Here is a 12,718-nt window from a genome sequence, read left to right on the forward strand (position 1 = left end):
AAATCTGGTTAAACATATCTATCTTAAACATCAATCGTTCTTTGTGAGGAAAAACTTTCAAAATCATTTAAGTATTCTAAAATATACAACACATTATTATTACCTGTAATTAACCTAGTGTTTAAGCGCACACAGAATGCCCTGTTCCTATCTAACAAAGATATCCCTAATTTTAGACACATACTAAGGGAATTGCTTTCAATAAACTTCAATATATTTTGTTGATTGTAAATGTCTCATTGTGAAATGCATGATTGTATTATAGTATTATAGGTAATGGCTTCAAAGAGTTGATCTGTATAAATTAATTTCATTTGTCTCTTCTAAAGCTTACCAAAAACTTTCTATACAGTTCAAAGAGTTGTTTAAACCCACTAAATAATTTGTTAAGAATAGACTAATTGGAATAAATTTTATTGCATGTATCCATAATATGTAAAAATACACTCCATTATCATATATATCTATAAAGAACATATAAACAATAGAATAGACTAGTACAAATACCAGTTTCTCTCAACAATATTTGAAAAGGAAAATAAAATTTCCCACTATAGCACTTTCCCTTTTAATTCAGCCCCACATGATTTGCTTTACAAATATACCTCAATTTCAATCTGCATTATCAGATGTTGCATGCAGTTCACCTTAATAAAGAGAAAAAACTGGATTAATGTATCAATGGAAGCAGTTCCACTTTAAACAGAATCATTTATTTGGGACAAATACTTTAATTGCTTGAGCTAGTAATAGTGTCACTGTATAAATTATTGACAGCAAAAGTGTGCACAGTTGTAAGTCAAAACTTCACAGGGCAAAGCAAGATATATGCTGGCATAGTTAAAGGGAACTCACTTGCCAAATGCCCACTGGTGTCAAGAGTTCAAAGGAGCAGAAATGTGGCTATGTAAAATTCAGTAGGCTATTGAAACCTTGGGACAGAGCAAAACAGAAACACACATTTGAAAAGAAAACAGAAGGAAGCAAAAAAGATAGGGTAATTAATAATGTAGGCTTTTCATTGTGACCTTGATTTGGTACATCTTGCATAAATTAGCTACCAAAACCCACAGAAAAGCATGCTAGTGTTAACTGACAGAAGGCTATTTATTTATCATATTTAGTTTGAATTTTTAAGAATTTCTATGCTGGGATTTGAAGTGTAGGAAAGTATATTATAAAATTATGATCTCTTTAGCCATCTCCCCAACTCAGAAATCCTAAGCTGATGTATCCCAAGGATTTCAGATTTGAGATCAGAGCTATATCACCACGGTATAGCAGCTGCTTTCCTCTCCTAATTGTTATGGCTTATTTTATTTTATTTGTCAACTTTCCTAGGCTCTGTTGTCCAGGCATTTGATCATATGCAAATTCAGAAACTGCTAAAATGGTATCTTTAGACATGATTAAAAATTAATCAGTAGACTCCATAAAGCACATTATTCTCTATATTAGGGGGGGGGTGTAAGGCCTTAAAAGGAAAAGAAAAAGGAACTAGGGTCCTTCAAGTGGAAAGGAATTGTCTCCAGAATGTCTTCAGACTCAGTCTGCCACATCTGATCTTCCCTGGGTCCTATCAGTACACCCTGCAAATTTCAGGCTGTCAATCTCTCTCTCTCTCTCTCTCTCTCTCTCTCTCTCTCTCTCTCTCTCTCTCTCTCTCTCTCTCGGTGTATGTGTGTATGTGTGTCTCATAAATGACTTTAAAAATATTACTTATTTGCCAGTTTTTACAGTTTGGATGTGAGGTATCCCTAAAAAAAAAAAAAACTTCTGTTAATGAAGGAAAATTCAGAAATGAAATGATTAGGTTATGAGAGCTATAACCTATAATCAGTTCATGGTTTAAATGTACTGACTGGGTAGTGATAGTGTGCAGGTAAGGCATGGCCCAAGGAGGTGGGTCACTGAGGGGCATACCTCGGAAGGGTGCATCTTCCATGTGGCCTCTTTCTGCTCCAGGTCTCTGCTTCCTGACCTCCATGAACTGAGTGAGCAGCTTTCCTCCACTGGGCTCTTCTCCAATGATACTGTGCCTCATCTTGGGCCAAGAGAAACGGAGTCCAACATCTATGGATTGAGACCTCTGAAATACTGAGCAACAAATAAGGTTTTTCTCCTCTAAGTTGTTCTTGTATGCTTGGATCACAGCAACAAAAAGTTAACTGAAACACGGGTACCTTTCAAATGGGGGTTTCTCCACATCTCTCTTGATATCTCCTTGTTGTGCTCACTGTATTGCATGCCTTGGCTAGTTCTGCTTTGGTGTTTTTCTCTGTCTCTAAAATGCACTGCTCTACCTACATGCTTTCTTCCAAACTTCTTTCTCTCTCCGGAGCACACTTTTCCTCCCTGACTTCTGTTCCTATTGTATTGAACATACATATTTTGGCCCTAATGAAATTGTTATTAGTGAAGTTCCCAACCACCATATAATTAAGACCATTTATTCAATTAGACACCGCCACAGATTATTGATCTTCCTTTTCCATGTGTAGCACAGTTGTTATTTTAGGAAATTCTTACCAATTATGGAAAAACATTACATGAAAAAGTTTAATTAAAGTAAAGACTTCAGTACAGGGTCAAATTGCATTGCAATTAATAAAGTCAACAAATAAAAGTTTGAGTTATGTTTAAGTGAAATGAAGTATTATGAAAATCATTTCAGAAAATTCATGAAGTTTATATAATGATCTCAATATGGTGATTACATACTGAATATATAAATGAATGAATACAATGACCTCAGTTGATTTTTTGTGGATAATTTTCAGAAATATTGCATAATTGTAAACAAGCCATTTTAACTTACAATAGGCTCTATTGATATAAAAATAAATTTCCTTTGAAACATATCTTCCATCATCTTTGCCCTTTTCTCTTTTTCAATTTATAATTAACCTACATCTGCCAGATTCCCAGGGGCTAATAACTTTGATATGATGATATGGTTTTGTGTAAACTATTCAACTTGTATTCCATGATGACTGGCCCACAGAAATGCAGACAAACCAAGCAGATATTGAAGCAGTGAATGTAAGCTGATTATTGGCTTTGAACTGACAGATAAGTAGAGCTGTTGTTTTTTCAAAAACATTGCAATTGTCTTTATAAAATATTTCATCTGTTGAAAAAACATTGTTTCAGTTGGTAATTGATTTTCATTCTTTTGCACTTGGCAGGATACTGAATTTTTAATTGTCCTGAGATATGTGAAAAAAGCTCTATGCTAAATAAAGTTTAAATGGAAACAAGCCTAATTAGCGGTCAGTTAGTTAAAATGGCTTGTCTTGATGAAGTTTTCTTTCCTATGTGAACTTAAAACTGGAAACTAATCTGATTATGAAGACCTGAATTATGGATATGCCCTATATTAATTACCTATTTGTTGAGAAAGACAAAAGTGAGAAAGACAAAGATAAAATTTAATATATATTAGCCATTCAAAATAAGCATCAGATATTAGTTCAATAAAATTTAATTTGAGGGGGTCAGGCATAATGGTGCACACCTGTAATCCTAGCAATTTGAGAGTCTGAGGCAGCAGGATTGCAAATTCCAGTCCAGCCTCAGCAATTTAGGGAGAATATATAACAAAGTTAAAATTAAAAGGGACTGGGGATGTATCTCCGTGTTAAAATGTCTCTGAGTTCAGTCCCCAGTAACATAACAAGCAAACAAAAACATTTTTGCCAAATGATGTGAATAGTGTGTTATAAGACTCGAGATTTGGAAATATAGATATTGACATAAATAATATAAATCTAGATACAGATACTGATATATGTGCATAAATATGTGTACATATGTTCATATATTTTTGCATGCATACATACATATATCTCTATTCTAGGGGCTATTATAAAAACATCATAATCAAACTAAATTTATTTTTAGTAAAAAAGAAAATTGTCACCACAACATTTTTGAAAGTTAATTTTGTAGTTTGATTAATGAGAGATCTTCTAATGCATTAAAATTATTTGTAAACATGATGACTAACAATAAAACTTTAAAAAACTTTAGGTGTTTTGCCTCTGTTGCTGAAGACTATATTTTTAATGACAGAAATAATTTTAATAAAATATTAAAATTGAAAAAAATGAATGTTAACAGTTCTCATAACAAAAAACAGATGACTATGTGAAGTACCTCATTGTTAATTAGCCAGATGTATCTATTTGAAAATATGAAAATGCTTCAAATATCATGTTTCACAAGATAAGTACACACAGATTCACCTGTCGATTTGAAAATAATAAGAGAAAGCAGTTAACACTTGAGAGTGTATTTTTTCACATCATTGAAAGATCAAAGAGAAGAAAGAGAATAATATGTTGAAGAAAGAGGAGACAGTGAAAAACATAACTTTGATTATCAAATTTAAGAAACATGTAAAAAAAACCTTAACTAATGCTCTCACAATAAAGCAAGTATAATTTTAACAAAATTTTATAAGCATTATTTTGTTAAATATGGACAATGTCGTATGTACCCCTTATATTCAAACATCTTAACATTCTCTGCTTAATCCTTGAGAGAAGGTTGTAACACTAGAAAAGGAAAAACAATAAAATAAACTGCTTTCAATCTTTTAGAATCAAATGGCTATCTCTGAAGTGATATTTGGGGCTATGACTTTGAACATGTACAATGAATTGGAGCAAGTACCTAAAGAGAGAAAGCAATGTTTCTTTTGTTTCCTGGAAACAATAGAATAGGTAAAGATTTTTACAAGAGTTAAACTGTGAACAATCTTATGGGTTATTGTAGAAATGAGCTAGTCTCCTCTCCTCAGCATTCCAAGCTCCAAAGTAGATAGAAGTAACAAAGAATTCTGAATGCACAGAGAATGTTTGTCTTACTAACGTGGTAGAGCCCACCTTCAAGTTGGTATGACCATATAGGTTAGAAAGAACAACACTGTGTCTAAGAAGAGTGCACCTTAGGAAAAATATGAATAAGAAGAATCACAATTAGAATTTTAGTGCATTGGTTTTCTATTGTTTTACATTGACATAAAGAATCACCACAAACTTCATAAAGTAAGATAAATGTATTATCTTATAATTGTGTAGGTCAGAGTCTGAAATAGGTCTCATTGGGCTGATAACTAAGATTTTGACAAGGTTGTAGTTCAGGATTTAGTTAAAGACTCTGCTTCCTGCCTCTTCCCATCTTTAGAAGCTACCTTTGTTCATTGGTTTCTGGCTCTTTTTCACTTTCAAAGGTAGCAATTGCTAGGCGAGACTTTCTTAGAATCATTCTGATTCTGATGTTCCTTTTCTCTACTTTTTTTTAAAAATCAGGACCTATTTGACAAAACTAGCCTACCATAATAACACATGACAATCTCCCATTGGTGATGAACCAAATTTCATCACAATCACAAAGACCCAGATACCATGTAAGGTAACATACTTACTAGTTCTAGGGATTAGTACCTGGACATTGACAGGAATGTAATTTTTCCACAAACCGAAGGTAGAGACAAAATTTTAATCATCTTCATTGGTGCCAGTCCTTCAATAAAGAAAATAAATTATTAAAAACCAATCTAAGAATTCAGCAGTATTTCCAGAGGGAAAAAAAACTATTATACAATCAGTAGCATTCTTCTATTCTAGAAATTAATAAATAGAAATCAGGAAGTCAATTCACCATTTTTCTCTTACATAAAGAAATCAACATGAAGTTTGTTTGTTATGAGCAGAATCTCATTAAAAAACTTCAGGAGAAGGAAACCATCATTGATGGATGAATAATCTGAAGTACAGGAGGGCAAAGAAATATGTAAACCTGTGGAAATATTTATGAACACTGTCTAATTGCATGTCTAGAATGATTAAAATAAACCCCAAAAGAGTGACTTAAAATTTAAAATATTATGTAAGGAGAGCAAAGTCAAATTACATTAAAAAGGTCCTTATATTATCTGGAAAAAGGATTAAATATCATCAAATTGTAGCCTAGTACTAGTTAAGTTGTATATTTTGTGATTTATAAGCTAACTATTAATAATATTAAAAACATACAATTTATAATTTTATAGAGAAATGGCATTAAAATATCCATTTTCAATATAATGGATAAAGGGAAAAAGAAACTCAAAGAGCATAATGGACAAGTAGGAAATTTAAAATAAAATAGTGTAATTAAACCTAACTATATATAAAAATATTAAAGGTAAAGTGAAATATTATAATGCATAAACATACAAAATCCAGTCTTTGGTACTTTAAAGGAAGTTTCTTTTTATTTTAATTCTATTTTTTATTTATTTTTTTACTATGGATTTCACCCAGAGGTTCTTTACAACCGAACTACATCTGAACAACAACAACTACTACCTCTTCATCTTCTTCTTCTCCCTCCTTCCTCTTCCTCCTCCTCCTCCTCCTCCTCCTCCTCCTCCTCCTCCTCCTCCTCCTCCTCCTCCTCCTCCTCCTCCTTCTTCTTCTTTTTGGAGACAGGGTTTGGCTAAATTGCTGGGCTGGCCTCCTTCTGCTTTAACCTCCCAAGTCACTGGGATTACAAGCATATACCAAATGTCCAATTAAAGGGACATTACTTAGAAGTGACAATATATTATATTTGAAGTGAATAAGGTTGAAAATATATACTAACAAAGAAAACAGTTTGTTATATTAATATAAGCTATAACATAAATTTGAAGGTAGAATATACTGCTATAGATAAACAGGGTTTAACATATTGATTACAGGATCAATTCATTTTGGCAGTTAGTAGCATTACTAGTAGAAAACTAACAAATACATGGTAATTAAGAGAGATTTTTAACACACAGGTAATTTATGCTAAAGTTCAATGAAAAGTCATTAAAGATATAGATATTTGAAAGTGATTGACAAAATTGACCTATAGATTTCTATAATATAAATTATTTTTATTGCTCTCTTAAAAATATTTACCAAAAAGGATTGGTATATTGTTATAACTTAAGTTTTGTAGCATTTAAAAATGCTACAATGACATTCAGAATAGTCTCTTGCCTCAATGCAAATAAGTTAGGAATCAATGATAAAGGATAAGTATAAAATCCTCCAATACTAAAAATTAAAAAAAACCTTAGTCTAAGTACCTTGTGTTAAAAATCTTAATGGAAAATGTATTTTGGATACAACATAAAGTATGAGATTTTACAGACAAACTTTCCAGAAAAATCAGTATTTGAATTAAAGTTATAGCTACATATGAACATTAGAAAAAAATTTAAATGTTTAAATTATTTAGGCATGGCAGTACATACCTGTAATCCCAGCATTTTGGGGAGCTGAAGCAGAAGGATTGTAAATTCAAAGCCAGCCTATATCACTCAGTGAGGCCCTAAGTAACTCAATAAGACCCTGTCTCTAAGTAAAATATAAAAAGGACTGGGGATGTGTGCTGCAGTCTGGCTGGGCACAAAATCACGAGCCACTCACACCTTGTAGATTCAAACAGCAACAATTTATTCTCGAACTGTCACCGGCACTCTACACACAGGTTCTGGGCAAAATCCACACTTCCACTGGGCTCTGCATCCCATATACTCTCTGAATCCCTCGAGAACTCAACGGGAATTTAAGGAGCTGGTGCCTGGAGGCAGCAGGATACACATATTCCCAGCAGGGTACACCTTAAACCCGGAACCGCCCTAAACCCAAGGAGCGCCCTAAATCCTGATACGCCCTAAACCCAGATCCGCCCTGGTCCTTGAGCAAGGTCACCTTACATGCAATGTCACTGCAAATGAACTGGGTCATGCCATGCGTCATTCCTACTTGGCAATAGCTCTCAGCAGATGTGTCTCAGTGGTTAGACACTCCTGGGTTCAACCCTGTGTACCAAAAAAGAAAAAAAAAAGCCCACAATTAAACCTGTATTTCAAAAAGGTACAATGTACAAAATAATCTATGCAAAATTGCAGAATCAAACATCATACAAGACACAGTTTAAAAAAAAAGGATATATAAACAAATGGACAAATTCTTAGAAAATATCCATTAAAACATGAAAGATAAACAATTCATAAATTTATAGAAAGATACAATTTTACCAAATTTGCCTAAGAAGAAATAGAATCATGAATGGATCTATAATCATTACTAAAATTAAATAAATAATCAAGATCTTCCCACATGGCCAGATATCTTTTAAATGGTTATTTCTAACTGGAACAAAGAGATAATTCTAATAATACACACCTTTTTCTAGAAAATTGGTACAGATTCCCACATGCATGTATTAAGACTTAGTACAGTCTTGACCCATATGTGAGATATAAAAGTACAGGACAAAGGGAATTGTGGATTGATAAAACTTGCAAACCTCAAAGACAAATTCTAATCCGAACACCAAACTGAATCAAAAACCAAACAAACAAAAAACATATTGGAGAATTTATTGTTTGATTCCTTTTGGAAAACCTCCCACCGTTTTTCTGTTAACCTCATTTATGGTAAAATATATTCCACACTGTGTATTAAAATATAATGTTTTGGTCCAATGCCTTACACCATAAAAGTATTTGTTTATAGACAGGGATAAGGACCAAGAAGGAATTTCTGGTGCACTATTAGCATTTTGAAGCTGTAGATAGACCTCCCAGACTTGTTTTATCTAAGGGGCCATTACCACCCTGCCTTTCCTTCACTCTGCAGTTCTGATGCTCTTTCAAAGTTAAATTTCAGGAAGCAATAGGATTAATCAGCAGGAGATCTCAGCCATGATTCAAGTTCATATTATAGGAGAATGTTGGCATAGGAGGTAGAGCCTAAAACAATGAAGCTGGCAAGTTAGCTTTGCATTAATTTTTTATTAGTTTTGATTCAAATCCAGTTACCCATCCCTGGGAGGTATCTCCTTCTCTGCTGCCTCCTTTTAACCAGAAAGTGAAGTCATTCCAGATGTGGCTGAAAGCAGATTGCCAGTTCTTGCTCTCAAAACCCTCTTGAGTTTTTCTCTTCCACACCCTGGATTGTCTATGAGATAATAATGAAGATCAACAGTGTGTGCAAAGTCTTGCAATCTGTAAGAATCTCACACTGAGTGGAAATATGAAAACAAGAAGAAGTCAAGTTCTGAATGTGGCTACTTAGAAATTGTGGCACTCTATTCTCTCCCACAAGAGGGACCTAACTTGGAATCCATTCCTTTCTTTAACGCAGTCCCAATGTCTACCAGAAAAAACTTCTGCCTACTCTGTATTGTATTCTTTGCTTTTTGAACATGTCCTAAAAAGGACCATATTGAACAGTCACCATTCCATATGTTTTTCTTCTTTTAATTATATCATAAATATCTCAAATGTCATTTTTAATACACAAGAAATGATATTTCTTTAGATTGTAACTGTATTTGAATAAACACAGTATTAATATCTTCATTTTTGCCAATGTCAACATCAGTATTATTCTTTGATAAATTCTACTTGGACAAATAAAGGTGTGTTAAATAGTTTCATTAATCTGCAAACAAATTACTTAAAAAAGTATCCATTTGTTTCTTTCTTTTTTATTGTTGGTCATTCAAAATATTACATCTAACTTGATATATTTCACAGTTTGATTCAAAAGGGTTATGAACTCGTATTTTTACCCCATATACAGATTGCTGAATCACATCAGTTACATCAATTACATTTCCATTGATTTACATATTGCCATTCTAGTGTCTGATGAATTCTGCTCTCTATCCTATTCTCTAGTATCCCCCCTCCCCTCCATTTGTTTCTAATTGCAAATCGAATTTGTAAAATTTGCTTAAAATAGAAATACTTCATAAAAATAATAATGTGCTTAAAATCAAAATTAATTGCATTTTTATTATTTGATGCTCAAACTTTTCAAAGAATATATTAAATTCCATAGAGTTTACAAAAATTATTAATAAACCATTTTCTTAAGCAAACACTATAATGACATCAAAAATCTTTTCTTTTTTTCGGGGTGGGGTACTCAGGGGCACTCTACCACTGAGCCACATCCTCCCCAACACTATTTTGTATTTTATTTAGAGACAGGGTCTCACTAAGTTGATTAGTGCCTTGCTTATGCTGAGGCTGGATTTGAATGAGTTTCTCCTGCCTCAGCCTCCCAACCTGCTGGGAATATAATACAAGTGTGCCACCATTTTAAAAGGTGAATAAATTTCTTGAATATAAAAGGGAGAATTGTGTTTCAAAAATGATTATTAAATGAATTAATACATGTATGAGTTAAAATAACCCTTATCCAAATACACTTTGTTCAGAAAATTTACTGATATTTCCCATCCTTTATTTTAACATTTTAGTTTGGAAGAGATTATAACCAAAATATGTTTGTCAATTGTTCTCCTGTCCCCAGAGCAATTTATTAAAGAGTGCTTTTATTTTTGTTTTATTCTAAAAGATTTATTCTTTCACTTAAATTTAAGGTCTACAAAGTACTTTGCATTGATTTTTGGGTATGGTGTAACAGGAGTCAGGGTGAACTTTTCTATACATTTAATCAGTTGCTCCATAAAAATTTGTTGAGTTTTTCCTTAATGTATGGAAGGCTCAGGGTGGCCATTGTCTAAAAATTAATTGGCTATAGGTGGATAGCTCTATTTCTAGATTCTGTCTTCAGTTCTATGGACCAAGTCATGCAAATGTTATAGTACTTTTGAAACTATTTAGAATGAGTCTCCAATATTTTCCTTCTTTAATAAGAATATTTTATCTCATATAAAATTTAAAATAAATTTCTACATTTCTATAAAAACCATATAAGAATTTTGGGGGATTTTTAAATCAACTTTTGGGAAAATATTGAGTCTCATTTTTGTATATATGTTCTTCTAAAATGCGTTCTTATATATTAGTGTATTTATCTATTTTTGTATCCAATTTTTCAAATAAACATTCTCCTGAATGCAATGATCTTTTTACTTAAACTGGCTTAAGATATTTTCTATTTATTCTGTTATTTTTATCAGATTTCTTTGTATTAATCCTGGTTGGCATCTGAGAGGCTCCCACAGGTTGCTATTCTCTAGATTTGAAAATTTTTCAGCCATTATTTCTCCAAATATTTTTCTGTCCCATTATCTCTCTCTTGTCTCTCTGAGAAACTCTAATTTCAATCTTTTGAGCCTACTTGCATTGTCTCAGTTACTGAAGCTTAGCTTATTTTTTTTTCTATTTTTTCTTCTATCCTTTAGCTAAAATAAGTTTAGTTTATCTTCAAGTTCACTATTTCTTATGACATTTTTTAAGCCTCTAAGTCAAGAATTATTCCTTTTCCTTTTTTTTTAGCTTTTATTGTTTGATTTTACAATCTGCATACAATCATGTTTGGTGAGTTTTTATATAAAATTAGTAATCTACATCACAATCAAGATAAAAACATTTTAATTTTGTCTCAGATGTTGCTGATACCATGTTGTGATAAATTAGTTAGCATTTTCTCAAATTCTACATACATAGAATTATTTAGTATATATTCTTTTTCTTGCAATTTCTTTTACTCAACACATTGATTTTCAGAATCACTATGTTAATCACTTTTTATAGCTGAATAAAACTGCTTTTGTTTGTTTATTTTTACTAGAAGTTGAACACATGAGACCCAGACCACTGAGCCATATCATTTTGTTTAGAGACAGGGTTTCACTGAGTTGCTTAGTGCCTCACTTTTGCTGAAGCTCCCTTTGAACTTGCAATCTTCCTGCCTTAGCGGCCCCCCCCCGCCCCCCCGTCCCCCCCCTCCGCCCCCCGTCCCCCCCCCCCCCCCCCCCGCCCAAGTCACTCAGATTACATATGTGCACCACCCTGCCTGGTTAAAACAACTTTTTATTAAAACAACACAAAATGTTTTATTCATGTGTTATTGGACATTAGAATTTTTTCCAATTTGGAACTATTTTAAATAAACTATTTTAGATAAAGCATCTAAGAATATTTATGCACAAATACCTTTGTTGTATAAATTAATTTTCAGTTCTTTTGGGTAGGTATCTAAGAGTAATCTAGGAAGAGAATTGATAGATAGTACATAGTTTGACTTTTCAAAAAAATCTACCAAACTTTCCAAAGTGGTTGTACTAATCAACTTCTTATGAAAATTTTTTCAAAACTTGGCCAACATTTGAAAAAAGAATAACCTTTTAATTTTAATTTTAACTATTATAATTTTTGGTTCTGGGATTTCTATTTTGTATCCTTTTATAATTTCCATTTCTCTTCCTAGATTCCCATTTGTTCGCTCATTTTATCAATACTTTTCCTTAAGTGTTTAAGCATTTTTGTAAGGAAAATAAAAAGAGACAAAGAGACAAGATGCAGAGACAGGAAAGAAAGATGACAGAATGGCAGAGGGGCCAAGCTATCAAGCTTTATTTATTTATACCTTAGGTCATTGGCATCATTAGTACATATTGTTCATTGTATCAGTAGACACTTTACAGACTTAGCAACATTATACAGTTTATTCCTCAGTTACATACTAACTTGCAATGTGCAATGTGAAGAGCTTCGTGTAGCTCTCAGTAAAGTACATTGTATAAAGTTACTGTTATGTGGGCAGGTTTAGTCTCAGTGAAACATTGAGTTTGTCCAAGAGAGAGTTCCTTTATTCCCAGGAGCTATGTGCCTGAGATCAATGCTGACTTTGAACTTTGGATCTTCTTGCCAGGGATGATAAGACTCTTAACACAGAGCCTCCTCATGAAGAACATGGCTATAGTA

Source organism: Ictidomys tridecemlineatus, chromosome 7, assembly GCF_052094955.1.
Source record: "Ictidomys tridecemlineatus isolate mIctTri1 chromosome 7, mIctTri1.hap1, whole genome shotgun sequence".
In the NCBI taxonomy this organism is placed as follows: domain Eukaryota; kingdom Metazoa; phylum Chordata; class Mammalia; order Rodentia; family Sciuridae; genus Ictidomys; species Ictidomys tridecemlineatus.